This window comes from Crinia signifera, chromosome 2 (assembly GCF_055691185.1).
Source record: "Crinia signifera chromosome 2, ASM5569118v1, whole genome shotgun sequence".
Taxonomy (NCBI): Eukaryota; Metazoa; Chordata; class Amphibia; order Anura; family Myobatrachidae; genus Crinia; species Crinia signifera.
In genome coordinates, this window is record NC_139218.1 from 84,478,201 (window position 1) to 84,505,397 (window position 27,197).

General features: G+C 41.9%; 1 protein-coding gene across 2 annotated transcripts in view; it reads left to right on the forward strand.

The window, feature by feature from the left end:
* The window catches only part of POLA1 (DNA polymerase alpha 1, catalytic subunit), a 332,356-nt gene that overhangs the window by 83,691 nt on the left and 221,468 nt on the right, over positions 1-27,197 (forward strand). The window lies entirely within an intron of this gene.

Genomic DNA, 27,197 nt, shown 5'->3' on the forward strand with positions numbered 1-27,197 from the left:
CTCCTGGATATCTTAAGATCTTATCTATAATAAAATTCACAATTAATATTACTGAGCAAAATTCACAATTTAGGGGAAAATAAAATCAGATTTCAGAACATCCCTGTTCTTGCTTAAATCCACTGAAAGAAATTGTTAAAAAAAGTTTTACTTCAGCTTAAATAAAAGATATTTTTTTTTTTTTTTTTTTTTAGAGCAAAATACTTTACTGCCACAGATTACAATGCTGAGATATAAGATATTTCACTAGGTGGCGATAGATACTTTTAGATCATTAAACAATTAAGAGATTTCATGCATCTGAACTTTTGTTTTCACTGTTAAGGAGTCTTGTAATAAAGTGTGAAAGGGCCCCAATTAGCTTTTTGTTTTTCTGCCCCTTTCTCTGAGTTAATTGTTTGACTCAATCAACATTCATTCTAATATCAACTTCTGCTTAGTTACATTAAATAAAAATAATAATAATAAATACTTGAGTTTTTTTGTGAATCGACCTGAGCAGAAAACCTGATGTATGTGCATTTTAATTTGTGGAATGTAGTTGGCATTACAGCAGATAGTTTTTGGGAAATGCTTAGTTTAAATTTGTCTATATGAATGTTGAGTAAAATATACAATTCAGTTGAAGATTTGTCGGTGCTTTCTATGTTTTTTTGCTATATATTTTATTTTTATTTTTTTTGCAGTGCCACATTTGAGTAGTAATACACGCGTCTTTTAGAATTGTCCATTTTACTTTAACCAATAGAAATATCTATCTATTTTCTTGTTAATTGGCCATTGAAACTGAAACAAAGAGCTGCTCTATCCTGTCTGTCCCATTGCCTTCCTTGTTCTTGATCTTTTGACCATGACTTAGACTGTTTACATTATTCTTGTAATCAATATGTCATAGACTATATTGCAATGCAGCTGTGTCTTAACAGATATATACTGTATGTCCTTACATGTGATACATAATTATCGTTTCATAATTTGCCAGCAGATTTCTGAGTTGTTCAGTAATGGTTGGGGCTATCCTATTCCCTTTTTATATGCTGGTGCCAGTTTTGGGACTTGCAGCTGTCTTCCATAATTTTTCCCCCCTCACATGACAAGTGTATCTGTGTATCTTGAGATGGGAGGCTGACTTGCACCCCTCCCCCACATTTTATTTATTTTTTATTCAGAAAAAAATAAGTGTCCTCTTAAGCAATCTCTAGCTTTTGTAAAAGCAAAGTTTTTCTGTTTATAGGTTTCCAAGGTATTCTCTATAAGCTATACCATTTACAAATAAACATTGAAATGGGTCTTATGCTGTGTACACATGGTGCGATTTTGGCAATTGTTTTCCTTGTGATTTAAACTACAAAGTAAAACTCGTAACCACAGGTGGCCAAAATCGCACTGTGAAAGGGGGCTTTCGATAACAATGTGCTACTGATGCACGGTTCTGTGGGGTCTGTATCCTAAGTAGAAATAGACTGTGCAGCACAGTCTATTTCTACTAGATAATGAGGGCCCCGCTGCTCAATCTAGCTTGGGGCCCTCTTCCCTTGTCCCTCGTCCTTTTCTCCTTGCCAGCTCTCCTTGTGCAGGTATTGAAATAGATATCTGTGGCTGCCAATCGCACAGTGTGCACACAGCTTTAAGGTGTGTACACACATTTTGACTATAGAGTCAAAATCTTATAGAAAGTTAGCCAAAGTCTTAATTTACCCTGCTTGCAATATCTTTTCATAGCCCTGTGGGGTCAGTATCGCATTGATAAATAGACTGCAGGCAATGCAATTTTGACTATGTTGCTTGTATTGTATTTGTTAAATTCTCAAGTGGATGGGAAATCACATTGTCAAAATTGACCATAGCCAAAATGACACCTTGTGTTCACAGCTTTATTGCCAAACTTATCTTCAACTTGTGCAGACAGCAGTGTGGTGTGTTCACACTATAGGAAGGAAACCTAGTCCGCTCCAAGCGCTGCCTTCTCCCCCACCCCTGATGACGCTCCGCCCCCTTTCTGATGTCAGTGACCCGGCATTTGCGATGTGATAGGGGTATTGCTCTGCATGGCTAGAAGTTGGTAGGAAGTTATGTATAATATCTGTTGCCCTCCCTGGGTAAAGTGTATGGCATGACTATAATTCTTGTCTGTCATAGGATGTGGTGTTCATATATATGCCATGCTTATGTATTAGAGAACAATGCTAGAAACCCATTCATTGCTATGGATAAGGACTGCATTCTCACAATGTCGACATTCTGAATGTTAAAAAGCTACATGCCCAAGTAATGGAATGAATAATTAGTTATTTTAGTGTTATGATTTCTTTAATTCATTGTTAGAAAGGATGGCTAGCACAGTTCATGATTCATATAATTGTCTGGCTCCAAGTAAGACCCATTTTATGTGTTGGATCTCTGTTTTATATATATATTTTTTTGAAGTTTTTTTTTTTGTTTTGTACTATGCGGTGGCTTTTGTCTTTTTTACTTTTTATTTATCCTCAGCAGCTGGTCTGGATAACAAGGCAGAACCTCTTGGCTAAGCCCAGCAACCTTTCTCTGTTACACAGGGCATGCCAAGCATGTATGATAGATTATCACAAAGATCTTGCTATTGGTGGGGATTTGTTTCGCCCCTGCCCTTTCTACTTCTGACACAACTGAAAGTTATACTCTCTTCGCAACTGTTACATCCTTTTTTTATTAGTTATTTATAGCTTTTTCTTTCCCGAAGTTTTAAAATTGAATTTCTAGTTATTTAGGGATTATTTTCAGTGTAATGTTGAGTGGTCCTTGTACCTAGGTTTTAGATACAGTTTTCTGGAAAGGGAAAGAAAAAAGCAGTTGATGTCATTTTTACAATTTATACAGTTTGTAGCAGGTCTCATATTTACAACATATTAAACTTTGACAGGACCATTTATTAAATACCTTTTCACCCCACTTTTGAATCATTTGCTTTTACAATCTTTACTTTCATAGCTGCCCCACCCGCCGCCAGGTACACAGCTGGTTACATAGTGTTTTAACATTGAGCCACTCAACCAGTTCTTGGATGGTCGGTCTGATCATTGTACAATGTTTACACCAGGCATGTCCAAAGTCTGGCCCGGGGGCCAATTGCAGCCCGTGATGTCACTTCAAGCGGCGGCTGGAGGCTGATGTGGGACGCACAACACAGAACTCTAAAAGTGGGACCGCGGCGAGCGCGCCTTTACCTTGCTGGCTTGCTGTCTGCATTGGTGAGGGGGTGCCGGCTGCCACTGTGAGACGTGTTTGCGTCTTTCAGATGAGTATGTGTCCAACTCCTGCTGCTGCAATTACAATAACTACTATGACAGCAGTGTGCAAGGAGGGGGGAGCAGCAAAGGGGAAGCTTTCTCCCGTAATATGCGGATCGGAGAACGGCGGCGGCAGGAGCCCAGGCATCGGTCTCCTGCAGAGGAATATACAGTGAAGGGAGGCAGTATGTGGTACATTCAGAGAAGGGTAAGCAGGCTGGGAGACATAGTGACTGGGGGCAGAGTGGGGGGCATACAGTGTATGGGGTACATACAGCGAAGGAGGGGCAGTTTATGGGAATATACAGTGAATGGGGGCACGCTGGGGGTCATACAGTGAATGGGGGCACGCTGGGGGTCATACAGTGTATGGGGGCACGCTGGGGGTCATACAGTGAATGGGGGCACGCTGGGGGACATAAAGTGAATGGGGGCACGCTGGGGGACATACAGTGAATGGGGGCACGCTGGGGGACATAGTGAATGGGGGCACGCTGGGGGACATACGGTGAATGGGGGCATGCTGGGGGACATAGTGAATGGGGGCACGCTGGGGGACATACAGTGAATGGGGGCACGCTGGGGGACATACAGTGAATGGGGGGCACGCTGGGGGACATACAGTGAATGGGGGGCACGCTGGGGGACATACAGAGAAAGGGGGGCACGCTGGGGGACATACAGTGAAGGAGTGGCTTGCTGGGGGACATAGAGTGAATGGGGGCAGAGTGGGGGGCATACAGTGAATGGGGCAGAGTGGGGGACTATTCTGAAGTAATTAATGGTTCAAAGAATGTGAGGCTGAATGGTCGGCCCCCACACATTTTCACCTCACCATATCTAGCCTCTTTGCAAAAGTTTGGACACCCCTGGTTTACACAGTACCCAGAGCCATTGTTCTTTCACAAAGCCCTCTGTTTGCCTCCCGACATCAGGTTTGCTGCATGACACTCGTCTGTCCTCATGTGCTGATATTGTGCCACAAATGCTGTGTGTACTTAATCAACTGATAAAGATAATTTAAATATGTTGTCTCAGATATGAACAATAATATTGTGTTGTGTGTGTAGACGTTTCTCCTATCTGTCTGGTATGAACCACAGTAGGACCAATCCCAAACTGTAATCCAGATGTTGCATTCAGGGATTGATGTAATTTGATTTGCTGGCAATACAGCAAGCAACACAGGGGTAGATTTATTATAGCGGCACTTATCGCGCCGCTATAACACTTCCTGCTTTGCCTCACTGGCAAGCGAAGGAGGGGAGACAGACAAGATGTATGAACATCTTGCCCGCTGAAGCAGGTGGGCGCAAACTCACCCCTCCGGCGATGCTGTCTCCGGCCAGGAGGACTGGGCATGCGTGGGTTCTCACTACTCACACGAGATCTCCAGAGCAGCTCAGAGCCAGCAGCAGGGACAGCGCTATGGGGATTCAGTATGAAATCCCGGCGGTCAAAATCCCGCCCGCCGAAATCCCGACAAGGGGGGGACGGCACACTAATTTATTCTCCCTCCAGGGGTGTCGTGGACACCCACGGAGGGAGAAAGTGTCGGGATTTCGGCGGTCGGGATTCTGAACGCCGGGATCCCGACCGCCCGGATTTAAACTGCATCCCCGCTATGGGCATAGGGCATCGCCACCTACAGCTGCCGAAGTCTGTAGCTGCAGGGGGCGGAACGGTCAGTGATGCTGACCGTTCATATTTTGTTAGGAGGCAGTCGCGCAGTATAAAATCATCACTGCGCTAAGCCTCCTCCCCCGCACCACCGCCGATATAGTACCCGCATCGCGGGTGTCATAGATTAGGGGAAGCGCCATCCCCTACCATAACACATGAGGATAGCGCATATTCCCCTGATCTACGCTTGTTAAATCTACCCCACAGTCTTATGGGGAAAATACTAGCTCACATGCGTAAGGCATAACTATGCATTGACTATACAGGCATTTTCTTCAATTTTAGAATGTTTTATATTTTATAAAAATACTTTCATGTTGCGTCATCCTTGGGCATATAGCATTAACATATGGCCCAACATGTTACATTTGGGAACAAGCACATCAGAAAAAATAATGCAGTTATTTCCATGAGTTTCCCATACTCTTTTTCTACTTAAATTTCCATTTAGTGAGCTTTCCCAAATGTATAATCCCTGCATCAACAAAGTCAGGATGCAGTAAGCAGTTACTTGGCCATTGGTAAAATATGGCTCCTTAAACTAGTAAATAAAATGGCCGCTTTTTATTTTTTTTTTATGGATTAGCATATTATTTAGGTCGTTTGTTAAAATGTTAATGGTGAATAATCACAAAGTAACTCTGTAAGTAATTAGCTCACACCTATTTTAAAGACCTGTTAAAATACATGCAGTATTTCCCTCCTACGCTATATAAATAGCTCTTTGCTAATGTAATTTTCTGACACCACCCGTATTTAACATAGTTTTAAAAAGTATTGCCTTTTTAACATTCTCTCAATTGATTTTCCCTTTTGTTCTTCTATGAAATGTTAAATCGTTTTACAATTATGAACCTTAAAAGGCTCCCTTCACTGTTAGCTACCATGTTATGATAGTCTGGTATTGCAATGAAATTAAATAGCGTCAATTAAAACAATAGTAACTATTTTAATGGTGACATGTCAATGTGTCATGTGACGGTCATCAAAGCAGAAGCAGCATGCCAGCAATGCATCGTTCTGCTATGCTCTGTGCACCAGTTGTTGGGCTATGAAGGTCACTCCGGTTTTCTCCCCTCTCCCTTCCTGGAATAGAATGTATAGATAGATCACAATCTTTACTGTTAAGTGCTTAGCAAGGACGTTACAGTATCATTTATAAGTTCAGCAAAGTAGGTATACAACAGATCTACAATAATTATGGTTGCCCACAAAGTTTTTCATGTCGGTCTGTAAATGCACACCTTATCTGGCTCCTCCAAAATATCCCCTGGATTGTACATTATTTTTTTTATTAGCCAAAAATGTGCTTGTCGGTTTTGTGTCTAAGCATTAAGTAGATTTTAAGGGTCTGCCCCACAATGGAAGCCTCTATATATATGAAGCTGATCTAGACCTATCTGTGTCTTATGTTAACGTGTGACATAAAATGTACTTGGTTTTATATGTGCGAGACAGGTGTGCGGGGCTGTTCTTTCAGCTAAATTAAGTGTGGCATGTACATTTGCCAAATTAGTGGCTTGCTTTTACTACACAATACCGCTATTTCCATATTGTTTTACACCTCCCCTCCCCCCAAAAAATTTATTTTATGTTATTTATTTCCTTTAAAACTATTTATCACTGATGCATTTGCATTCAAGGATTTTTTTAGAGCATGTTCTTCTCCTAGTGGACACATTCATGAAAGTTGTTCCCGCTGCATCACTTGCCCCTACCTAGACCTGGCATTTAGTCTGCTCTAAGTTATAATGGAGGCTTCACATGCCTGAGTGCTTTTTGTCGTCTTTATCCGGCATCCGTGGAATGTCTGAGTGTTCCTCTTTGTAGACATATTCATTTTGCCAGTTTGTCAGGAGTATCATTTTACAGGTTAGCATTCACGGTATGCAAATAAATACATTTCACCAGACTATCATAAAAATGCTATGAAGAAAATCTTTGTTTTAATGTTGCTGCACTTTTGCTAGGTCATAAACCTATCAATTTTCCATTCAGTTCGAGGCTTCTGGTCCATAATTCATTACTCACTAAAATAAATGTCAGTTGGTTGCTGTTGTGTTAATATGCTATATGGGAAGGTATTCTACAAGAAGACGTAAAACTTCCTCACAGTTGATGCTAAGATATAATGCCTGCTGTTAGTGATCCGCTCATCTGTTTCTCTGGAGCTGGACCTTGATGAAAAGGCTTTGATATTAATGTTATGTCTTGGGGAACACACAAGCAGATTTGCAACAATATCCTACTTAAAACTGATATGGGTACGCATCTCCACTGTAAATTAATATGGTCTCACCAAGCCAAAAAATTAGGTCTGCAATACTTATTTAAAGGTTTATGATTGGTGACGTGCAAATGTTAGAGCTATATGAATCTTTTGTCTTAAAGCTGTACTGCTACCAAAATAAATTAGGTGGTATTTTAACATATTGAGACAGCGAAGGGGAGTTGTTAAAGGACCAGTCACAATTTGCAATTTCATGTTCATGGTTTATAATTGGTCCACCTACTATCATATCACACCGTCACGGCATCTCTCTCCTTGCTGAGCTCCCCCACCGCGTCTGTTCCTGCGAGGTTCCCGACACGCTGCCTGCCCAGCAGGAGATCGAGGTTTCCAGCAGTGCCCCGGATCAGCAGTAGGAGGTTGCCTGGCTATTTCAATATTGAACCTTGTGGTACCCAGCCCACAGCAGATCTATATTTGGTACGGGTACATTGTTTGCCGCACCTGGATGTTTTATACCTTTCTTATTAAAACTTTGTGTTATACACTATGGAGCGCCCCTCCTGTGCTTTATTTTAACAGATCATCCGTATTTCTCCTGTGAGTCCTGGGAGTTCTGGAGGAGGCTGCATCCTATTTATGGATTTAGTGTGGTCAGCTTGAACCTTTCCGTTTTTGCTGATCGTTTGATTGCTGCAATGGATAGGGATGGTAAAGAAGAAGGCCCTCCAGGGACTTTGTCAAGGCATACAAGTGGACAATATATATATAATTACTATGGGTTCCTCCCTTCTGGGTAGTCCTTCGGAAAAGAAAAAAAGACACCAGCCCCTATAAGAAGGCTCCACCTCCCGGATCCGGTGTCTTTTTTTCTTTTCCGGGTAGTTAGATGGGCTTACCCTGTGAAGTGCTGCCTTATGTGCCTCTGCTCCGGTGTTTAAGTCCTGGCTGCAGTAGGAGGGTGTCCGGTCCCAGGGCTATTGCCAGTGTGCCGCATGCGATCCCCTGCAGGGGTGAGCTGGGTCGGCGGCATCCACAGGAGTGCTTGTCTATAAGCGGTGCGGGATAGCGTCTGCTTCGGCACTTCCTGGCCTGTGTTCCTCTCTGCCGAGAATAGGCGGGTGTCAGGCGGTGCGCGGCGCAGCTCGGTGACGTCGGCGGGAAGACGTCATATGAATATCAAGTAGCCGGCTGGAAGAAGCCGGTAGACGCCGGAGACGCGTGGACGCAGAAGAACTTAGAAGTGCACGGAGACGCTGACGGAGTACATGGATGGGTAAGAGTTTCATGAAAAGTCCACTATATCACCAACGCGTGCTGGCATAATATAATAGAAGATTTTGATGCAGATTGGTCAGTATTTGGCAGACTGTGCTGCATTGGGGAGCACAGATTAGATTGATTCTGCGGCTGCGATTCAAGACAGGCTGTGTCTGGAGTTATTTAAAGGTGATTTTCTAAAAGGATGGTATTTATCTTGGATTCGGTCCTATTATACAGAGCTGAATTTATTGTATGTTTCATAGTGCGCACCGCCTTAATTAGTATGGAGGAGGAAAACCGGCAGGCTGCTAAAGTCAGGGTAAGCCCTGAAGGAGTTTTTTTCTGTGGATATGGTGGTGGTCATTTTTTGTTTTGATTTTTTGGCGCCACTCTGATATATACTAAAAGGCATATGTTTGTTGGTAGGTCTGAGACCAGCAAGGAAAAGGAGGCAAAGGCCAGGCATAAGAAATCTTATATGGCTAAATGCTATTCATGTGATAAGACTTTGCCTGAGAAGCATGTGGGCAACCTGTGTGAGGATTGTAAGACCCCGCAGCAAATACCTATGGTGCAGATGGCCAATTTGGTAGATATGCTGAAGAAATCTTTGTCTGATACATTTGTGACCAAGGATGATCTGTCTAAGATGAGGTCAAAAAGGAAGCATGCTGTCCTGAGTGATTCAGATGAGTCAGTTGAGGAAACAGGCAGTGTGCATTTGCTGGATCAAGACCCTGATATTGATGATGAGGATCAATTACAGGACAAGTCTGACTCTGATTTCAGCCCTGACATGATTAATAACTTGTTAAGTCTTATCCATAAATCACTTAACATAGAGGATCCAGCAGAGGACCTTAATTTGTAAGAAATAAAAGGATAAAAGGAGGAAGAGCAAGGTGTTTCCATTGTCTCAGACTTTAAAGGGTGTCATTTCGGATGAATGGAAGCACCCAGATAAAAGAATAGCAATTCCAAACAGGATTGCTAAAATATATCCCTTTGAGAAGGAACAGGTGTTGTCATGGGATGAGGCTCCTAGAGTGGATGCGGCCATTTCTAGGATATCAAGAAAAACCACATTGCCATTAGAAGATGCGAACATCTTTAAGGATCCAATGGAAAGGAGAATTGAATTGGGTCTTAAAAGACAACATCTGGTAGCAGGGGCATCTTTAAAGCCTGCAGCAGCAATGGCAGTGACATCTAGGGTCCTCAGGGGCTGGTGCCAACAGCTTGAAGGATTGATGTCTCTTCCCTTTCAGGGGGATTACTTGTTCGAGAAACAATTAGATGACCTAGTAACAAAGATTTCTGGAAGGAAGTCAGTCTGGCTGCCTCAAGACAAGACTATTAAAAAGAATATACCTAACAAATTCAACAGATATCAGCCTCGAGTATACAGAGAAGCCAGAAGTTATAGGCCAGTTAGGGCCTATAGAAGGGGATCCTGGATGTCCAGGGCAAATTTTCGTGCCCAACGAGGCAGAGAAAATAAATGTCCCTTCAAAAAGGAGCAGCAATGACGCCGACCCACAAAGGTAAGGGGCCAGGCTGCTAAAATTCTTCCAAGTCTGGCAAGGATCCACCACAGACAGGTGGGTCTTAGAGATTATTCAGTCAGGTTACAAGATCGACTTCAGAAGACGCCCAGGGAATCTTGTAATAGAATCTCCTATTCCAAAAGGGACAAAGAGGAAAGGAAAGCTTTATTTTTAAGTCTAGAAGAGATGAAGGCTCAAGGTGTGGTCACCATAGTTCCAAAAGGGCAGGAACTTCAGGGATGGTACTCCCGTTTTTTCGTTCTAAAAAAGGCATCCGGAGGCTTCCGTACCATTTTGGATCTCAGACGTCTCAACAAATTGGTACAAATAAGGCCATTCAAGATGGAGTCGGTCAGGACCATAATTCCAGAAATAGGTCAAGGGGATTTTATGACCTCCATCGATCTCAAGGATGCGTATTTGCACGTTCCGATATTTGAGGGTCATCGAAAGTTTCTTCGTTTCAGAATTTTGGGAATAAGTTATCAGTTTACAGCTCTACCACTCGGGCTTGCAACATCACCACGAACAGCTCTACCACTCGGGCTTGCAACATCACCACGAACATTCTCGAAGGTGCTGGTGGCAAGGTTAAGGCAAGAAGGCATAAAACTATGGCCTTACTTGGACGATATCCTGATTGTAGCAAGATCAAAAGATATGGTCATGCGTCACACAGAAAGAGTAATCCAATGTTTAGAGCAACACGGATGGCTGATAAATCGAAAGAAAAGCCATTTGGTGCCTACTCAAAAAATTCAATACTTAGGAGTTAGAATAGATTCACAAAAGATGAATGTGGCCTTAACTCCAGTCAGGAGAACAAAATTGGTTCAGCAAACCAGCTTAATGTTGGGGAAGTCTGTCGTACGGTCTCAAGACTGTATGAAAATACTGGGACTCATGGCGGCTGCTCTGGAAACAGTGCAGTGGTCCAGGTTTCACATGAGGAAGTTACAGACATGTTTTCTAACACAATGGAACAAAGACAAGAACTTAACACAAAGGATAGTTTTGACAAGAGCTGCAAAATCAGATTTGGCCTGGTGGTCAGACGAGGATCGGTTGGGAAAAGCAAAATCTTTTGCCCTCATGAATCAAATAGTTGTGACCACAGATGCCAGCCAGGTAGGCTGGGGGGCAACATGTGGCTCAAAGAGAGTGCAAGGAGGATGGTCTCCTTCATGGCAAAGGGCGCACTCCAATGTAAGGGAGATGGAGGCGGTAGTCAGGGCATGTCATCAATTTCAGCAACAACTGCAAGGCAAGGAGCTCATTGTCAGGTCAGACAATCGGGCCATAGTGGCATACATAAATCGTCAAGGGGGGACAAAAAGTCGCAATCTTATGGAGGTGGCAGAAAGGTTGCTTTGTTGGGCAAAAAGTCATGTAATAAACGTAATGTCAGTATTCCTAGCAGGAAAAGAGAACTATATGGCAGACGAGCTAAGCAGAAGGAGGTGCTTACCAGGAGAATGGTCCCTCAACGACGAGATCTTCAATGTGCTAGTGAAGAAATGGGGGCGTCCACAAGTCAACCTCCTGGCCTCAGCAGAGAACAAGAAGGTACCAATTTACTTTTCCCGTTTCAAAGATCAGCAGGCGGAGCAATGGGACGCTCTGACGGCCACTTGGTGGATGAAGCGGGCTTATGTATTCCCTCCAATTCCAGTGATCTCAAGGTTGTTAAGGAAAATTCAAAGAGAACAGGTGGAGGTGATAGCGGTGCTACCTTATTGGCCGCGAAGAGCATGGTTCGCGTCGGTATGTCAGATGGCAGTGGAGGAACCGTGGATGCTGCCATCGAGGTCTGACCTTCTGGTTCAGGGTCAGATATGTCAGTCACAGCCGTCGACCTGGAAGTTGACGGCTTGGTTGTTGAAACCAAATCATTGACTGAAAGAGGTTTTGAAGGAGAAGTAGTTCAGACGTTGCTTAAAGCAAGAAAATGGTCCACTTCAGCTGCGTATTACAAGGTGTGGAGAAAGTATGTGTCAAGATGCAAGGAAAAAATGCAATCACCAAGGAAGGTTGCTTCAGTGCTAAGAAAAAAAGTGGGTTGTGTACTCGAGATGGGGTACTCAGAGTAGGAACAGGCGCCCTATGGGGTGTATTGTCAAGCTGCTCCGACTCGAGGGGTGTCAGCCCTCTGTGAGGGGGGTAAAGTTCAAAAAGGAGGTGGAGCGCTATGAAACTGATCAATTGGATATTACAATAAATTTATTAAAAAAGATAATACTAATATGGGTTTAAAAAACAACAATGATGACAATTAATATGTATGTATAGAGTGGGGACAAGGAGGGTATACTTATGTCTCTGAAATGCTGCTGAGATTGTCCAATTTGGAGAGTATACTCCTGGATCCAATGGATGTGTACCTTTGGTAGATGGAGGAAATATAGTGCCATCCTGGAATGCAAATGGTGTCGCTGGAGGATGATCTTGTACCCAAATTGATGTGGGGTCCTCACAATATGCGATAATTGTAATCCACAGTGGTTGGTCTCACGCTGGAGGATGATCGAATTCCTGGATTCAGGAAATGTCCTCACGATTATGTGGAATTTTAGGTCCACAGTGGAGTTGGTAAAAAGGTCCCAATGATAGGGAAGGATGCAATCCAAAATTGGGGAGGCAAATAGGGAATCCAAAGGCCATCTCCACCTCTTGTTGGCCTTTGGATCCCCTATTTGCCGCTTAGTGATTCCCCCTTTTATCTCTGGAGATACTTCTTGTCACTACCTGCTAGCACTTCCTTGAGGTTTCTACTCATGCCACATTACCCTGGGGATGTATCACTGGCATCTTTCTAAAGGCCCACACACTAGAACCATTTTTTGTCCAATTTCTGACCGATCATCCGATATATCTGTCGATTTTTACCGATAATCAGCAATAACCGGTCGATTATTGCCGATTGTCCGATTTATCGGCCGATTTTTATCAATAATTGGCCAAAAAAAAATTGTTCTAGTGTGTGGGGGCCTTAAGTCAATGGTACACTGTAGAAATATAGATTATGAATGCTAGATAAGAACGACTTGGCTCATCTAGTCTACCCATGTATACATGGACAATTTGTCAGTGGCCAATTAACATACCCATATATTTTTGAAGGGTGGAAAAAAAAAACATATTTTATGAAGAAAACCCACACGATTGGGAGAATATACAAGCGCCACACATTTAGGGCCATGGAATCAAACCCATGATCTCTGTACTGAGAGGCAGTAATACCAACCATTACACCAGCAGATTCCAACCTTTTTTTTTTTCCCCTGTACCCATTGATTAGTCTCTTCATTTATGAGTAACCCCTACTCTTGAAATATCCACAGTGCTTACTTGTGGAGTGGAAGTAAGCAGTATGTGTGTCTTTTATATTAAGGAGTAGTGTGCGGTCAGGAATCGGGTCCCTCTGTGTCTGGCCACAGGCTGTGTATTATCTCCGGGGTACACCTTCAGGGATAATGCTGCTGCTTCCTCCACATGTGTCAGTGTGCAGCAGATGATTGCTAATGTCTGTAGGCAGTGCTGGTAGCTCCCAGTGGATTGGGGTGTGGTCAGCAGCAAATTTAGACAAGCGGTAAAGTCGGCAGGGTCATAAGGTCGACAGTATAAAAGTTGACATGGATTTGTTTTTTTATTATTTTTTAGTCTAGATCAGGCATGTCCAAACTATGGCCCTCCAGCTGTTGTGAAACTACAAGTCCCATCATGCCTTGCCACAGTTTTGCTATTACGGAATGCTAAAACTTTTGCAAGGCATGCTGGGATGTGTAGTTTCACAACAGCTGGAGGGCCATAGTTTGGACATGCCTGGTCTAGATGAACACTAAAACGTACCGCTGTGCTCGCCATGCTTTGGGTATTCTCCCACCACGCCCTAGTGGATGGTAGGGCATAAAATACTGCCTTGTTGGCACATGTCGTATCGACATGGACTCCGAAATTTACCACCACGTCCCCTCGCATGGCTCGCTGCGTAAGCCCTGCTTCGGGTACACTTTTATTCTCCCACCACGCCCTAATGGATGGTAGGGCATGAAATACCACCTGTCGGCACATGACGGCTCAAAAAAACAGTAAAAAAAAATAAAATAACCATGTCAACCTAATGACCCTGTCGACCTAAAGCTTGTAGACCTACTGGGTGTTGACCCAATGAACGTATCCCGTGGATTGCTGGTTGCGCAAACGCACAAGGAGACACTGATGTTGAAGCAGATGGGACCGGAAGTAATGCAACATGGTTCATCTCCATGGCAATTGGAGACTTCCGCCATCGGGAGACTACTTCTTTCACCATTACCAAAAACCTTTTCAAGTACCCTCAACCTGTCTGAAGAGTACTCCCAGGGGTTCAAGTACCCCAGGTTGGGAACAGCTGCATTGCACCATCTATACTGCTAATCTAATAGCAGAGATATGGAAATACAAATGATCTTAAATCTATTGCTGCCATTAATTAGTGGAAAAAGCATTTTCCCTCAGTAACCCCACTCACTCACTTCCTAAATGATATTTATTTATGCAGGAAATCTACTAATACGTTCGAAGTTCTACAAAAATATAGCAAACTTTGAGGTATTTTTTTAATGGCCTTCCTTTCCCAATGTAGATATTGTTAACACAGTCAATGTCTTCATCCTCTGATCCAGCCGTTTCATGCTCTAATGTTTTGTTTGGCACTTGCGAGTCATAAATCACTTTGGAACTCTGTAAATCCCTTTAATAAAAGACCGCAGACACCCGTTCATGTTCATAGTAATGCTTTTGAGGTCTGTTCTATATTTGTCCTGCTATGTGTAACTGTTCTTATAGAATGCAAGAAGACGTAAAGCTATCTCTGATGTTAAATGGCATTTTTAATTAAGCTATGTTTCCAAAAACCCTGCTCCTGCAAATAAGAATAGGTATTCCTGTTCTTTGTAAAGTCTAGGTGTACCATTAAGATCTGCATATTTTCCATAAATGTTTAATCTATTAGATTTGAGAAAATAAACCTTTTTATATGCGGACAGATTCCCGTAGCATTACAGCACTAAGTAGAACTTACAGGGAAAGGCTTCCCAACTGACAGTTCTGTCAGTAAAGTAAGTGATGCTGATGACATCTGAGAGTTGTGAGAGAATTACATTTGGGTTAGGTCAAGTGAACTAATTATCTTCCAGAAAAAGAATGGGAAATCCTACCTAGTTCACCTCAACAGTGATTGAGTGCTACTCATTGACTTTGCCAAGTTGGAGTTAGTTTTTTCTTATTAGCTGTTCTCTCTTTCAACTATAGATATTTACCGCTACTGTTTTTCTTAAGACAAGTGAACTGTTGCCTGGTATGTACATTAATGACTGGCTGCCATGTCCTTGAACCCCATTTTCAAAATGAGCAACCTTAAAGCAGCTTAAGTGTCCACTCCTTTGGCAGCTGACCGAAAAGTGATCTGATACTCAGGCACTCCTTTGTACTTCCTTCCCAGGTGTCAGAATGCTGGTACCATGTTGCTGGGCCATTTCCAGCAGCACATTCGCGTGGCGGGGGTCAGGAGGCCAGTAGCCAAAGCTATAATTCACAAAGACTCTGAATATGTCACTGACTATTGGAATGGGATGTCCATAAGCTAGACAAGTTTCTTTTTTTAATCCTTTCCTTGTCAGATGCATGTTTGTTTTTGTAGCTTTCAGTAATTCAGATCTGATTTACTAAAGGGAAACAGCCTGCTGTGTACATGAGGGTTGTATCAAATGCATCACATAAAATTCTTAATGAGTTCATGACCTTTTGTTTGGCTTACTGTGAGAGGTGTATTTTTTTAAAATGTCTGCATGGTTCCTATTGTAGCTTTGTACCGGTGCACATTTTACTTTCAATTTTCCTGTACACACTATATTAAACTGTTGCAAGAAAGATAAACCCAAAGGTTTTTTTTTCCCCTTTGGCAGCGGGCAATGTGATTGTCTTACAGGAGAATCAAAAATAAGAGTTAGCCACAGCTGCCGCCTTTATCAAAACAGAAGCTCCTCTCAGGGTTAAAGGTTGACAAAAGCTGTGACTAATTTGAGACGATTGATGTTGGCAAATCTAATTAGCTGCTAAGGGAAATAGTCACTTACACATAGTTTGTGATTCCCCCCCCCCCCCTCACTAAAAAAAGACACCTGTATGTGGTTAGCAATACTCAGTTTAAGGACTTGGGAAAAGTACATGCATCCTTGTAGACGAATACCATTATCTTGCATTAGAGCTTTGTCTCAACTAATATTTTTATTAGTATATAAAAAAATCATAAATGATAAGTTATGATGAGACTAAAGTCGGTCTGTGGGTGGTAAACCTGTTCTAAGAGAGATCCTTGGACCCCCCTTGTGAATCATTTGGGACATGAACTTTGTACCCTGATCCATAAAGGACAGCTTCAGGTGGATCCACTTGGGAGAAAAGCTGTACTGACTTAAGTAGTGATAATGGTGTGGTGGGAAAAGGTTTCCTTTGTGGAGAACATACCATATCAATTTTATTTATAATTATCATCATCACTTTTTTTCTTTTGGAACACTGAGTTATTAAAGTAGGAATTAAGCAAAACAAGGGTCGATGCCTTGGTGTAGTCTTCAAACAATAATGGACTTAATCCTAAAGTGAAAAAAGGTCTTTCTTCCTTTAAAAGTTTTGATTTCCATTTAGTTACATCCAAAGTAGCATGATCTACTTGTGTATGAGCATCGTAAAGGATTACGTTATTTTCAGTGATGAATGCTAGAGTTATTATAAGTAGCACACTTGCATGCTATGTTGGATCCTTTGTTCTCATAGGTCACATATAAAGAACTGAAGAGGTCTAGTAGTAATAAAAAAATATATCTTATGTGTACATCTTCACTCCTTGCTAATCTTTATGGTGTGTACACACCTGCGATGTGCCGTGCAATGTGATCCCCGATGCGATCAGATGGCGTTGCATCGGACCGCACGGCATGCATGCGATGGCGTACAATTTTGACTATATGGTGCAGATCTGCACTATATAGTCAAGGCAGCCAAGACTTTCTGCCGTGCAATACGGGAGCGCGCATCGGGAGCACAAGGGTTGAAACCCTTGCAATCTGCATGCAATACCGATGCGATTCTGACTATCTAGTCAGAATCGCAGGGTAATTGTACAAGTGTGTACACACCATTAGATCAGTGGCAGACCCTGGACTCTGACGATCATTTTTGTGTTTACTCTTAATACTCTACCTAAACACTTTGTTGATTTTCAGCAATGACTGCTAATGTTTCAAGTGTTCCCCCTAGGAATTTTTGGGGGGCGCTGCTGGAGGGGCAGGGCGCATTTTGCCCTTTAGAAATCGGGCAGGGCGCAGCGCCCCGCTACAACAGCCTAGCGGGAACACTATTTCAAGATCTTATAGACAATATGTTGTCTTGGTAAAAGAAAATAAGTTTTTGTTTTGTCTATAAACAGCCATTTGTCGCACAGTGTAATCTTATAGAATTAACCCACAAAGTGGCTGTTCCTGTGTCGTTATATGACCATTAATACCATCGGGTTCTTGGGCACCTACCTGACTTGGGCCCTTCTCCACCGATAGCTCTAGGAAGAGTCCTGGTCGTTCTGAACTTCCATTTACGAATGAGGCAGATGTGTTTTTTGTGACCTTTAAAGCAGCAGATATTTTTCTGTACCCTTCCTCAGTTTTGTGACTCATCAATCTTGTATCGGAGGTCTACAGACAATGCCTTTAACTTCATGTTTGTCCTCTGGCATGCACTATCAAGTGTGGGACCTTTATGTAGATAGGTGTGTGTGCCTTTCCAAATCATGTCCAATCAACTGAACTTACCACAAGTGGACTCCAATTAAGTTGTAGGAACATCAAGGATGATCCGTCGAAACATGATGCACCTGAGCTCAATTTTGAGCTTCATGGAAAAGCCTGTGAATACTTATGTGCATGTGATTTTAGTGTTTTTTTTTTTTTTTTGTAATTGGCAAAAATCTCCCAAAAACTTTTCACACTGTCATTGAGTATTGTGTGTAGAATTGAAAAAAATATATATTTATTCCATTTTGGAATAAGGCTGTAACATAACCAAATGTGGAAAAATTAAAGTGCTATGAATACTTTCTGGATGCACTGTGTGTACATAGATCGACAGAGCGATAGCTAGGTATTAATATGCACACATTTTACAGACAAGGTAAGGACAGAATAACTCATCTATTTTCTGTATAAAATGGTAAATTCATTAACTGTTCAGCGTTCAACTGGTTTCACTCATTAACTACTTTGAAGTTAATACTTGGTGGGTTTTTAGCACATTGTTTATAGCACATACTAGCTGTGACATAATACAATTATCTATGTAAAAACAATTGCTTCATTATTCTTATTTATCGTATCGCAGCGCTATGCTTAAAGGCAGAATTTATCTTCATTAGTGGCGTTCCTAGATCTTGTCTTGTTTCAGCATGGTGGAAACATTTTGCAGTCACGTAGTTTTTTATTACAGTAAGTAACTACTTCATGCAGTTTATGATCCACGTGGCCTTGAACTGGGATAATTAAAGCTTGAAAACAACCAAATGTCTTGGATTTCTACAATATCTTCACTCCTTGCTCATCTCTCCGTTTTCTTTTTTGCCATTTTTTAAAAAGTATATTTTCTTTTTGTTCTAGCAAATCCTATATTTCTGAAAAAATATAGTATGTTGCATAAATGTGCATTAGAGCACTTTGGTTATACTGACTGGGGAACCCATTTATCAAGCATTATTTACATCTTTATCTCTTAAAACACCTTTTGGGGGGGGGGGGGGGGGGGGGGATAGCTGCAAAAATTATCCCCAGTATGTATGTATGTATGTAGGTAGGATGACCTCTGATATCTCAGAGCAGCTGTAATCCCTACATTGTGGCCCACAGCCACATTCCCCTTAGGTTTCTATGTAGGGGACAATGTTTACCAGTTTACAGATATCAAGAATGCAAAGCATTCTTAATAATGGTCGCCTCAAAATCTGCAATCTTCAAATCGGGGATGGATGACTATTCCTTTTGGGAGCCTCTGTCAATTTGATGTGATTGCATAATGTGATGCTATGCGGGCCGTTAACATTGCACCCAGATCGCATTGAACATGCGATCCATGATAAATGGGCCTCATAAGTAGTGGACAAACTGTGCAATTTAATTTCTATTGAAACCCAATCCAAACACTCAGCGATTAAGACGACATAGTACAAATCTGCACAGTATATTCTATTAGATTCCGATGCTGCAGTGCTGCACATCGAGATCTAAACAAAATCCAATGCATTCAATTTCTGTTTGATTTCAACACAATTTGAATTTGATTTGGCTTATATAAGCAAACTTTTATAAAAAATAGACTACATCGAACTGTGTGTACACCCTATTAATGTTTGTTCGAAATCATGAGCATTGACTAACCACTTAATGTCAGTGTGTGTCCTCAGAGTTGCCTGGGTTGTGGTAGGTTATGTCACTATATATCGACACTTTTCAATTGCCCACAAAGGGATTGATGTCTTTTACAGGCTGAGCAATACAACTCGCATGTTTTTTGCTCACATCCCTATGAGGCTGCCTACAAAAATCTGGTGGTACCATAGGTGTGGCGTTTGCAGCTGAAAGTACTTGATGGCTAACTTGGTCAACTCCATGTTTTCTATATTGTGAATGTCAACTTTAACAAAGTGTGTGTGTGTTTATGCATTTGCCTTTTTATTCATTTTTTTTCCTTTATAAATTAAGCCTTGTTTACTCATTCGGAGGAAGCTTTGGTATTGTATGGAATGAAATGGAAACAGTGAATATACATTACTTCATCAGACCGCTACCACCATAAGGCTGCTTTTGATGTTAAGATGCTTCCTTGCTAAAGAACATTACAATAATTTTTTAATGTTTAGTTACCTTGTATTAGTCTACCGAAGACCAGACAAATTACAATGTTCTGTAGTAGAAAGTAAACAGGAGGAAGTGTAAATGAAATTTGTGGGCCATCTCCTCACCTCTATATACTGTAGTGCCTTAGATTTTTTTCAGAGGGGCCTTTTTGCTCAAATAATAGACACCATGTTACTAGGGCTATTACTGTAGTTGATGATTAGTATTGCTTCTCTGCAAGGTAGCTACTTAAGCCTCAGTTTAGCATTTTCAAGCTTCTACAAAAGTAATGTTTAGCTACCATGTTTTTAAACATATGAATGTACCTTCCTTAAGAAGGCATCTTTGGTATGTCCCCATGAAATACAGGGTGCACCAAGTAGGATGACAGACTAGGATTTTGGGGGGATATCTTATTACCCCAGGTAAAACATTGTGAGCAAAAAAATGCTATTTTACCCTATTTATCCTAATCTCTTGCAGAAATTACACCGGTTCAGTAAAACGTGTGTATTTGCCCAAAGCAGGCAAAACAAATGGCAGATAAGCCGCGGCTCCTTGTGGCTTATATGGGCTAATTAAATAGCCCCAGATTAGCCTGTTACCCGCGATCAGCAATCGTGGGTAATAGGATTTAATATATTCACTTCTGAGTCTATTATTATTATTATTAATCCATTGGGGGGTGCTTCCTTCCCTCCCCTTCAGTGTTACTCTGTTTTTACTCTTTGGTTGAGTTTTCTTGTTGGGTTTTATCTCCATCTCCTATTTGCTTATGAAAGGCAAAACTAATGGGCCCTACACACATAGCGATCCTCAGGCATTTTCTAAGTGGTCTTACTAGATTGCTTAGAAAATGCCCCCTACATCGCTCCATGTGTGGGGGAATAGCGATGCACGGCCCCACTTGTCGCTATTGCTCTGGCAATTAATATCCAGCACGCTGGATACATCTAGTTAATTGCTGGGGTCAGGACCAGTGTTCTCACAGACAGAGAACACTGGCCCTGACAGATTGCTCAGCGGCACATCGCTGTGCAGAGCTGTGTTGTGGTGTGCTAGGTGTGTGGGCCCATTAAGGAAACGTGATACAGTCACTAGGACTACAAGCATTCGGTCGACATGACGGGTTAGGTCGACAGCTAAAAGGTTGACATGGGGTTTTTCACCTTTTTTTTCAGCTGACGTTGTATTTCATGCCCTACCATCCACTAGGGCATGGTGGGAGAATAAAATAGTGTGCCCAAAGCATGGTGCTATGTTTCAGTGTTCATGTCGGCTGTGTTGACATTCGGGACAAAAAAGTGAAAAACCCCATGTCAACCTTTTGACTGTCGACCTTCCCCATGTCGACTTAATGACCCTGTCGACTTTCCGTCATGTTGACCTTCATGCATGTTGACCTAGTGGTGTCAACCTAATGCTTGTCTACCTAGTTCATGTCTATCCTATGATCCATACCCGGTGAAACATGTTAACTTAGCTAAAACTTGGATATGTTTACTTTGCACAAGCTCCAGAGGCTGTGAAGCTTGAACTGTTATGGGGGCCCATTCACAACAACACAGCAACATCCAACACGGTCCATAGAGCCTTACTGCCCTTGCAAGGACCTCAAAGTCCAAATGGTGGAAAATGAAGTAGTGAGGGTGCTTGTGGGGACAGTTAAGGTATTTGGCTGGTGTCTGTAGGGCAGGTCAGGTTACAGCACCCCACCCCTGGCCACCTCAACCTTTTACGGCACTTCATCCCTCTTCAATAATCCCTTTAAAGCACCACTATTCAGTAATCACCTCACAAGCACACACCCACATCCTCTTTTCAGTGATAAGTGAGCATCTAAAAGCTTATAATAGCAGCTATGCTGTACTAAAAATCTTGCTGTCATATGGTTATTAATGACTAGCTAGAACCATACAGCGTGTACAAACAATACGTTTGTTTTATAAATTAAGTTTTATAGTAGATCTGCCCCATGTCTGCTCTGTTACTTTGAACTGCACTCTCTACACCCCATGGTGTTCAGTGTCCCCCCAGATGGATTAAGAGAAGCATGTTTTAACGGTGTACCCAAAATTTAGTTTTTGTGTTTTAATAAATCTTTAACTGGAGTTTACCCAGTTTTTTTGTGGTAAAATTAGGTGCCTCGGCTTATATTCAGGTCGACTTATACTCGAGTATATGCAGTAGTATGTTTTCATATCTTTTAATATTTTCCATTTAGAACATGTTATTCGTATCTGGTAAAAGTAACCTTTTGCCATAGTGAGATTGCATAAATTCTTCCCTTCAGCTAGCGGGATTAATAAATCACAGCAGATCAGATGAGAGCTGCCCAATCTGGCCCTAGATGACATGTGACTGACATGTGTGAATGACTTGAATGCCTGCAACCCTGAGTGGGATTGGTACTAAATCCCGGCGGTCAAAATCCCAACAAGGGGGGTAGGTGGATCGCTCGGTGACTCGCTACGCTCGGCACACTTTTATTCTCCTTCTATAGGTATCGTGGACACCCACAGAGGGACAAAGTGCTTGGATTTTGTCGGTCGGGATTCCGGCGTCGGGATTTTGACCATCGGGATTCTAACTGCATCCCCCCTGAGTAATTGCATCCTATGTGTCAAGTGATCACTTCTATTTCTTAGTGTATATTTTCGTATGTATACATTCCGAAACAATTAAGTCAGTCACTCATTTTTATTGAATGCACTAAGGGCCATGTGTATCAGGCATCAAAAAGTGATAAAAAGTTCCTTACTACCATGTTACAGGCTGGGTTCGAAAAATGACATGTAGGAGCTAGTTGTTTATCACTCTATTTTATCACTTTTTGAAGCCTGATACATCTGTCCCCAAGTGAGAAATTATGTACGTATTTGTTCATTAAAAGCCGCCTACGAACCCTGCCATGGTTAGACTTTCGGATGAGTATAAAATATACATTGGTCATTTGTTGATACGGGTTGGGTATCCCTTATCCGGATATCCCATATCCGAAATAGCCAGAAAACCGTAGGTTATTAAGAATATTTTGGGTATTTTTTGTTGTCGGTGGCATCCCCGGTCCCAAACATGCATTACACAGGTGCGCCGGTGCCGGATGCCACTGAAGAGTATTCTGGTGGACATCGGGGGACAATCGGGGCACCACCAGGGGACCTGGTAAGTATGAAAAAAAAAATTCCAAAATCCCTTATCCAAAATGCGTGTGGTTCCAAGCATTTCGGATAAGGGATACTTCACACTGGATTCTTTTTTTTTTTTAAGTACATGAAAAGCCGCATATTAGACAAGATAGCTCTGTAATTTAACTTGCAGCATGCAAATACATGACACAACCTAGGTTCACTATGTTTTTAGTTTGTAATCCTGAAAAACCAATAGCTACTTTATGGTTGTCAAATTTAAGATGGTAACACAGGATTCTCAATTAATGTCAAATGTAAAAACTTTTTTCATGTGTTGTATTTCAGAATATAAATTAGTATCCATTTTCAAACTGTGCAGTAATCATATTAATTAGTAATTTTTGGAGCATGGAAATAGTTTTTGTTGCGCAGACTTTTTTTTTCCTAGGCTATTTAAATAGCCACATATACAGGGCAGTATCAAAATACTCTTGATCAGCTGAGAGAAAAGTAGGCATTTGATGCAGCTTATCCGGGCTTTGGTTTCAGTTGAAGCAAAAAGAACCTAGGTTTCACTGTGCTTACAGGACAAAATGTGTGTTTTTATCAGGAGATTTTAATTCGTACACTGGGAATAAAATTGGTATCTAGAAACTGGATTACAGAAACAACCCCCCCCCCCATTTATCCCCCCCCCCCCCCCCCCGAGCCCAGGACAACCCACGGCTTACTGACTCTCATGAAAGGACATTAGGGGCCACATAAGGAGGTTCCTATAAATACATATTCTGCATTATAGTATATATGCAAATACTGCATTATAGTATATGAACCTGATTTACTCAATATGCTGTTCTATGCGATGTGCACATGATATGCATGAATTACAATTACCCACCGTTGTGGGCAAGGCATTCAATGTACAGCATACAGTTTGACAGGATTTTTGGACATTTGCCCTTATCCAAAATGTCCACCGTAACGATGCGCATCACGATCAAAAGGGTTAAATACCCAGGACTAAATATCGCCAAAGTTACTCCCTGAAAAAGACCCAAACGGGTCGCAACGCGTTGGAGGACATTCCCTTTCACCACATACCCACCCAAGTCTCCTCCCTCCCGGGAGTAGAGCGCACGGCAGGTGCCGGGACTTGAGACACGGCTGCAGGGATATCGCGTCATCCACATCTCGGAAGTCGAGTCCCGTGCAGAGTCCGTGGAGCCCGGCAGGACGTGTGGACACGGTGCCGACCTTAGCCGCGACAGGATCGCAGAAACGCAAGGAAGGAACAAGGATTGGACTCACCCCACAGGTTAGAGGTGCACTGCGGGCGGTACGGGACGTCAGCCCCCCGCACCACCGGCCTGTGTTCTTATCCCCTCCCCGCACTGTCTGACTTTCCTTACTACCTCCTACACCAGTACCATCTGAATGCATCCTGCACAAGGTGCCCAGCCCTTGCTGTCACCCAGGTGCAGCGTTTTTGCGTCCCTGACTTTGTTCCCCTGTTCTCTGATATTCTTTACCATCTGCCGTATCCTGCACAGAGTGAGCAGCCTTTGCTGTCACCCAGGTGCACCACATTGCGTCCCTGAGAACTGTGGAACAGAAGCAGTACCACAGCGTGCTAACACAGCACCTCCCCATTGACTACCTGTGTGTATTACTGCACCACATTAGTGAATTTTCAATAAATTGTGTTTTCTACCATCACTGCTTTCCAGATTTTCACTTGCAGTCACACACACCCTTAGCGCAAACCTCTACCTCCCCCATCTACAATTTCTATTACTACAGGGGCCAGGCCCCCCCCCTGTTGTGAGGTATAGCAGCTTGGGTTTGTGAAACATACCATAAAGTTCCCTGGGACCAGCGCCAACCAAAGCATATCTATCCTAAAAATAAAAATAGGTTGAGAAACTTTTTTTTGCTCCCTATGTTTTATCAGGGGTTATTGGATACCACCCACAATCTATAAACATGGACCTGTGTTTTTTCGCTGCTGTAATTGGTTTCACCTGAGGTAGGTGAAACAAAATCCATGCTTAAGTGCTGGTTAATTGGCTAATAGGATAGGCAATTAGGATTTGAGACTTATTAGAAATCCCAGATATGTGCAGGTTTTGGGCCTAATCGCACTGCCCCAGGCAGGTCACATTGCCGCAGTAAATAAAATACTCTTACAGCATCCCTATCTAGGACAAATGCTGTATGTGGGTTTTGATTTTATAACATTGTAGTGCAGCAGAAATGTTATGGCAATTTTTTTTTTAAAGTTGCAACAATTTCTGTTTTTCTCTTCAGTGAATAATATTTAAATTGAATTTTGTTTTTATAGTGCATGGAAATGATATATTCTGTAAAGTTATTAGTAAGGGTTTTGTCCATAGTCAAACATAACAAATCGTCTTCTGTAGTTGCTTAAATGATTAAAATATAACACTTGGTAATATGTGGCATTTGGTGACAAATAATTTAGAGGTTTTCTGCTAATAGTGCACACAGCTCACTATAATTAGACTATTTATTTTATTAATTACATTTCTTATATAGCGCACAAATAGTCTGCAGCGCTTTACAGAGAACATTCACATCAGTCCCTGCCCCAGGGACAATCTGTTCCCTACCACGTGTACATGCATACAGACATTCTAGGGTTAATTTGTTGGGAGATACCAATATAATTTTGGGAGTAAACCCACGCAAGTATTGGGAGAAAATACAATCTCCGCACAGTTAGAGCCATGGTGGGAATCAAACCCATGATCTCAGTGCTGTGAGGCAGTAATGCTAACCATTACACCATCTGTACTGCCTAGTGGTGGAAGCATTTTTACAAATGGATAAGAAATCTGACACCTGCAAAAAACATACATGCCCACCTGGTTTTGCATTTTATTATTAATCAGATGGAATAGCGGTCATCCTATTTGCGGTGGAGTTACCATAACAGTGTTAATAGTAACCTATCCGTATTCATTCTATTGTGCTTTTAACCAGAGTTGTTGTTTTTTTGTGTCCCAGAAACTGCATTTATTCTTCTCTACTGAACAGGTCCCTTGGTGTATCTGAAATGTTTGAGGCAGAATTTGATGTAGCGCTTTTTCTTGCAGGACCCTTAGTAAGATTTTGGTATTTCTACATATTTAGATTGACTTTTTTTTTTTTTTTTTTTTTGCATATTGTCATGTAACACGTGACCCATTCCCCTAGAGTCAGAGATGCACAGGAATGAATGAGGACTAGTATCAGAGATTGTCAGTGCAAGATACGTTTTGTGGTGGGGAGAAATTGTAAGGCACTGGGTGTAAGACAAATTTAGAGAAAGGGAAGGGGCAAGGTTGGTGGAGACAGGGAAATAGACGGCAGGCATTACAGCTTGTTCATTGAAGAAAATGGTAATAAGAAAAGACATGTTTTAACATGAGACAGGAAGTTCTTGCACATATGACCCTCTTTAATGTTATGCTCTGCCAAGTCACCTGAAAAACACCTTCATTATTCCTCTTGGAAGTCTGTGTCCTTGCCTCTTTTCCATTGCAGTTTGGAAACATCTGGGCATTTGGTTCTCTAATGTTCCAAAAGATTGTGTAGGGTAAAATGCACAACATCTTGTGGTCTACCTGAAGATTCAGGGATGTGTGCAGCAAACCTCCTTGCTCTCTCACTGGTCATGTTAATTAAATTGAACAAGTTCTGCAGCCCAAACTATTACATGGATTTTCTCCGCCTAAAAAATTATCTCAGAATGACAGCCTTGTTTGTGCTCTGGTGTAATCAGTTTACTATGGTTACTAGGTTTCATGTATATCTGGTTATCCTGAGCTCCCTCATATCTGGTTTCATCACGATGCTTCCCACCTCGCTCATCTGTAGTGTTCTCATAGATATTAATCCTAATACGTTACTTTACATACTTTTTTTTTGTAAAAACCATGTGAAAGCTGCTCAATCAAATTAGTAATGCCCCTCAGGTGCTGCAATGTAGGAGGATGTAACCCCCAGCACAGCAAAAGGACACTAGTAATAAGATTTGAAAAACCAATATAATAATTCAGAGATCTTGGTTTCCTATATTTTGCTATAGATAGGATAAGCTTCGGGGCCTCTGCAAGGTTTCTCTGATACCTGAAGTCCTACACTGCATGATAACAGCA